This window comes from Cyprinus carpio, chromosome A4, assembly GCF_018340385.1.
Source record: "Cyprinus carpio isolate SPL01 chromosome A4, ASM1834038v1, whole genome shotgun sequence".
In the NCBI taxonomy this organism is placed as follows: Eukaryota; Metazoa; Chordata; class Actinopteri; order Cypriniformes; family Cyprinidae; genus Cyprinus; species Cyprinus carpio.
In genome coordinates, this window is record NC_056575.1 from 21,709,925 (window position 1) to 21,716,495 (window position 6,571).

Genomic DNA, 6,571 nt, shown 5'->3' on the forward strand with positions numbered 1-6,571 from the left:
CGAGTCATCCAGTTTAGCGGTAAGTATAATGTCTAACAGGGCCGTGCACGGGGGGTGGCCCGATGGCTAGAGCCACTGTCCCTTTACCTTCATCGGCTGAAGGGCCCCTCTCAACACCCACCACCCTCACTTGAGCTCAAAGCGTTCTGTTACCGCTCCGCTAAATATCCGCTGATTCTGCGAATCCGCTCCGTGTTTTCCCGCAGTTCCGCAGCATCACTAACAATCTGCGTGCCGCTCTCTGGAGTAGAGACCACAGTTCCCGAAGCTCGTTCATTAACAGCTAAATGCATCACAATCCACATTACATCGAGTGGATGATTAATGCTAATTTTTATACTAATAAAATAGTTATACCCGATCAGATATAACATAACTCAAAATGCTAAAGACAGTTCAACATCCCATACGGAAAGGTAATATATTCACATATATGTGAAGCACTGTTAAATAAATTGAAATATATTTTGAAAATCTATTTTAAAAATACATATGTTGCGAGTGTGTGTTACATTATATTCATGCCTCAAATAACTTTTAATCAATGTGTTTTTGCAGTGCAGCTAGGCATTTTGTTTCTACACTTTGTTTACCATTTTTAAAGCTATTATTATATTATATTATATTATATTATATTATATAGACCCTATATTCTAATTCTATTTAGGCCTACTATCAACTTAAACAATATGTTATCAAGCGTCAGGACAAGTTTATAATTTTATGTACTATGCAAACGCTGTGTAATGTGTTTGATGGGCGCGCGCGTTGAACATTCGAGGCGAATTTAAACTGGAGTGGAGGGAGTTACCATGGAAACGGGGCGGCAACACAGCTGACAAGTAGCAAATCTCTCCGTCTCTCACTGTTGTTTTTACTGCTTTCAGGTAAGTTTAGTCCCTAAAATTACACAATTAATACATACAACTTTTCCTGACACTTTCTTACATACTGTTGACACGCTTCTGTTGAATATTTACTTTACAGAAATGGTTCAGTGTCATGGGAATAAGTCCGTTAGCATCACAACCGTGAGCTAACAGAGGCTAACTATAAGAGGTAAGCTAGCTATAGATTTGAGCTCTTATTTATGAAAGTTTGGGATTTTAATCACATATTTTTATAGCTTTGTAAATGTTTTGTTGGCAATTTGTTAATGGATGAATTAAAAAAAGCTAATTAATTTAACCTAAAAGTATGCACTGTTAGGGTTGCCAACCGTTCTGTATAATATGGTATCATCCTGTAACGTTATTTAAGGCATCAAAGAAGCATTATGAAAGCTGTATTGAACGCAGTTTGTCCTATATTTAAGGCATATGCCGTATGAGACCATACGAATACCAAACTCTAAGCTGAGAATCAGTTTTTCTTTTTTTGACAAGTGTTTGATTTGTGAGCATATCTGTTCGAGGGAGCCTTTAAGACTAAGCGGAACCCTCTGCCGGCTGGTTGCTCGCTCCCGCTTCACAGCGAGCTCAACTCGCGCTAACCGAGTTGAGCTCGGTTATTTTAACGAGGTTAAAAGGTTTTTTAACGTCCGCGTTTCGACTTCAGCTAATCAGTTTGGGAGAATGCAAACAACATGATTCCAACATCCAGCCATGCAAGAAAACGTGCATTTTACCTGAGAGAAGACGTAATCAATAAGGAAAGTCATCTTTCTTTAATGTAGGTAATGTTGTTAAATACCTAGATGAAACTATTTATATTTAAATAACTTACAGCGTACTCTTAACCTTGAATATCATTCTTAAACAACAAAACGATCAATGAAGTTTCAGGCACCCAAAGCAGTCCATTAATTCTATAAGTTATCTTTAATTGAAAAATAAGCATTTCCATTTGTACTGTAGTAGGCCTAATGTATAGCTATTACACACACGCAAATCAAAGTCAGAAAGAGCTTTATTGTCAAGTATGTTTGCACATACAAGGAATTTGTTTTAGTGTCACAAGCTTCCAAAACACAGAGACAACAACACAGATAATAAAAAATAAGATGTGAACAGATAATTAAAAATATGATAAAATAAAGAAAAAACTGTAATTTTGTGAAATAGACTGTAATTGCAATTTAACATAACAGTTTTATATTTTAATATACTTTAAAATATCATTGATTCCTGTAAAGCCATGCTAAATTTTCAGCATCATTATGACCCTTCAGAAATTATTAAATTATGCTGATTTATTATCAGTGTTTGAAACAGTTGTGCTGCTTAATATTTTTTGGGACCTGTGATATTATTTAAGGATTCTTTGATAAATAAAAAGTATAAATAACAGTATTTATTCAAAATATATTTTTGTTTGTATGTGTGTTAAATATACACTACTGTTTGGTCAGTACATTTCTTTTTTTTAAAGAAACTTTTAGAATACTTTTATTCAGCAAGGATTAAGGTGTTAAATGGATAAAAAGTGATACTGTTAGAATAGTCAAAATTTCTATTTTGAATAAATTCTGTTGTTTTTAACTTTTTATTTTATTTATGGAACACAGGTTCCAAAACATATTAAGCAGCACAACACTTGATAATATTATCAACACTGATAATAACTCAGCATATTAGAATGATGTTCTGAGTAATGATGCTGAAAATACAGTACTGCGTCACAGAAATAAATTAATAAAAATGATATTTAAAAGTATAATAAGAAAGGAAACCAATATTAGAAATTGCAATAATATTCACAATATTACTATTTTTTCTGTATTTTTGATCAACTAAATACAACCTTGACGAGCATAAGAGACTCCATTAAAAAACATTGCAAATCTAAACGATATATACCCGTTTATATGTATGTATACAATATATTTCATCTATATCATCAAGCATCTTTAAAACCTAAAAACGTAAATTCTGTTTTCTTAAGATTTTTTGTATGTTCAGTACATTATTCTTTCTCTTTTCTGCATTTCACCTCTGCTGTAGTTTATTTCTAATAAATCTGACATTGTATACTACGTATTGTTGGCTCTGTGACACATTGTTTATTTTCCTGTATTCTACCATGCTGATGACCATGCAGCAGAGTTGGAGTGGACCTCTTGTTGAAGAACTTCTCCAGGCACTATGAACCATCTGACTAGTAAGAAAAAACCTCAAACATTCAGAAGTTTATCAGATATTAAAAATGTATGTCAAATAAATATAAAATATTTATTGAGTCCTGTATGTCTTACAAGGCCATCCTGTTTAACACTGCACTGAGAACACTACAACCAGAGAAGTACAACATAATTCAAAATGAGACACAGATGATAATAAAAAAGTGCTTTGAAATGAAAATGAATACTGGTAAGACAAAACCGAGTACTGTGACTGTGCCTCACTTCAAAGTGAAACAGTCTGTAATGGTCATCTGCCAGATCGATGGTGAAGGTGGGAATTATAAGTAAGATTTTCTAAACTTTAAATGTAGTAAAGTGTTTGTTCAAATAGACTTTGTTGCTTGTGGAAACCTCACACAAGCCTGAAAGGTGCTTTAAACTTAAAATCTTATTTGCACTCTTGAAAACTGTTCACCAAAAACTAAATTTCAGTACAGCAGAATTTTCTGCACACTTCACCACCAAGATCAAAATGAGCATTGTGAATGTAAAAGCTTCACATGACATTTATAACCACCATTGTTAATATTTGAATTATATTGAATTATATTATGCCTTGAAAGTGAACAATACCGGATTTTTTGACCAAACATATTTAGGGTTCAGATCGTGCTATACGTGGATAATAATGCACAATTTTTTAAAAAAAAAAATGACATTTATCAGTTTTTGCAAATGAACTTTTCACAATTGCCATCCTCCAACAGGGTGAACGCACTGACCAAACAAAACAAAATTGGTGGCAGTGTGAAATGACCATAATGCTGTATGTTAGGTGTGAGATTCATTAAACTTGGTTTGCTATAATAATACATCTATTCAGAAGGGCACCATTGTGAATCATAATTTCCCCCACATTTGCTGTATATTCATAAAGTCATATCTATTGCCGCGTTTCCACCGAAATTACCCGGAACAATTGTACCAGGAAATTTTTTCCCCAGGAACTATTTTCCCCCACAGACCTGTTGCTTTCAGCGTTTCCACCGCGGTCTAAAGTACCATGAAGATTAGGCAAATGGTCTGGTGACGTAAGCCTGCGCATGTTTCTCAATACAGAGTACGCAAATTTCGGACTTGCATCCTCGGTAGTTCGGACTTTGCGAGTTCGACTTGGGAGTGTGATCTCCCGTGGACAAAACGATGCAAGTCTGGTAATTCTGCAAACAACAGCGTACTTAACATCAGTCAGCTCGCCTTGGCTACTGCAATTTTCCTCACTGTATATTTACAATAAGACGAAATGGGCTATGATATCAAATACCACTGCCTCCTTTCGTTTTCATTTAAACATAATAATAGCCGCCGAAATGTACTTAATTCAGGGAAATGTGTATATATACAGCCTACAATACAATGAAACGAAATATTATATCAATTTCCTTTTTATATTCATTTTAAAGGGTTAGTTCAGCTAAAAATTAAAATTATGTCATTAATGACTCACCCTCATGTCGTTCCAAACCCGTAAGACCTCCGTTCATCTTCGGAGCACAGTTTAAGATATTTTAGATTTAGTCCGAGAGCTTTCTGACCCTTCATTGAAAATGTATGTACGGTATACTGTCCATGTCCAGAAAGGTAATAAAAAACATCATCAAAGTAGTCCATGTGACATCAGAGGGTCAGTTAGAATTTGTTGAAGCATCGAAATACATTTTGGTCCAAAAATAACAAAAATGATGACTTTATTCAGCATTGTCTTCTCTTCCGGGACGGGACTCGACAGAACTGCTGTGACTGTTGACGTATTATGCTGCTGACGTGTTCTCTGGTGCGCCCAATAACAAAGAAAAAACGGTCAGCAGCGTCGTACGTCAACAGTCACAGCAGTCAGTCGCACTCACAACAGAGGGGGAAGAGAAGACAATGCTGAATAAAGTCGTAATTTTTGTTATTTTTGGACCAAAATGTATTTTCAATGCTTCAATAAATTCTAACTGACCCTCTGATGTCACATGGACTACTTTGATGATGTTTTTATTACCTTTCTGGACATGGACAGTATACCGTACATACATTTTCAATGGAGGGACAGAAAGCTATCGGACTAAATCTAAAATATCTTAAACTGTGCTCCGAAGATGAACGTAGGTCTTACGGGTTTGGAACGACATGAGGGTGAGTCATTAATGACATAATTTTCATTTTTGGCTGAACTAACCCTTTAACATATAGATCAATTGAATGAAGACCAAAGATTACCTGTTAGATTTACACAAAACTAATTATATTTTAAGTTTAACCACTAAAGAGACATCAGAGCCAGCGGCACATATCAGAAGGACCAGACTAGATCATAAAACAACCGGCGGATACATGAGGACTGAGCTCTCGCTGATCGAGTGGAGCTCACCGTCTACGAGATCGGCGAAACACATTTTTAAATAGGCGCTGTCTTTACAAATAAACCATAGATTTGAGATTTAAACAACTACATTCTCGCCTGAAATACTTTTAAAACTACATTTCATGATACAATAACAGTAATATTTTGAAAATTATCGAATAAATGGTGGTTGAAATCACAATGCTGCATGAACTCAACCAATCAGCATGTTTAGCGCTCAAGACCCGCCCCCAAAAGTTCCGGACCTTTGAAAAAGTACTACCTCGTGAGCAGGGACTTTCTGAGGGGCATTTTTCTACCCGGAACTTTATTTAGATCCTGGTTCCTGCTGTGGAAACACACCCAGTACCAGCCCAAAGTCTCTAGTTCCTGGGTAAAGTTCCAGCGGTGGAAACGCGGCTTATGTCCTAGTCTTCTTTCAGTGGTTAAGATCCAATATTTTTTTATGACAGACACAAGTTTCGGAGGCAATGTGTAAATGTGATTGACACAGCGTGAGGTCGTATTTATTTTTTAATGGTGTGAAAATATCTGACTATAGTGTGCAGTGACCTTAAGGGTTAAGGGTACAAACACTTGACCAGAATCATGTCAAGTAACAACTGACTAATCCAAATGTTTTTTATCTTCTTGTCTTGTTTTGTTTTGCAGATGCTGTCATGAAACGCCATGAAAAGGCAACTGCTGGACACCTGGGACAGGCCATCAATTCCAAGTTGGCGTCAATTCCCTGTTAGAATTTAGAGTTGTCTAATAGAGAGGGTGAAGGAAGAACATCCAAACCCTGCCCCTGCTTCCTTCAAGATTTTTTATGGATTTATATAATGTTGTTTTTTCGTAAAGTAAAGACAGTGGCAAAAAATAACATGACACTACTTTGATGTTTTGTTCTACAAATTAAACTACACACACACACTCCAAAAACACCAATTTTGATACAATTTGCATTTGCAAGAAAAAAAAATGTTAATTTTGCCACTGCCTTTACTTTACGAAAAAACACACCATTATATAAAAATCCATAAAATCTTGAAGAAATCAGGGGCAGGGTTTGGATGTTTTCTTCTTTCACCCTCTCTATTAGACAACTCTAAAATTGT

General features: G+C 35.5%; 1 long non-coding RNA gene across 2 annotated transcripts; it reads left to right on the forward strand.

The window, feature by feature from the left end:
- The first annotated feature begins 998 nt into the window (after nucleotides 1-998).
- Nucleotides 999-6,238, forward strand: LOC109103688. Of its 2 annotated transcripts, XR_006157078.1 has the most exons (4): nucleotides 1,018-1,059; nucleotides 3,040-3,099; nucleotides 3,197-3,240; nucleotides 6,123-6,203. It is a non-coding gene; the product is annotated as an uncharacterized LOC109103688 (long non-coding RNA). The 2 variants fall into 2 exon arrangements; XR_006157079.1 differs by lacking the exon at nucleotides 3,197-3,240 and having other exon boundaries at nucleotides 999-1,059; nucleotides 6,123-6,238.
- The last annotated feature ends 333 nt before the right edge of the window (nucleotides 6,239-6,571 follow it).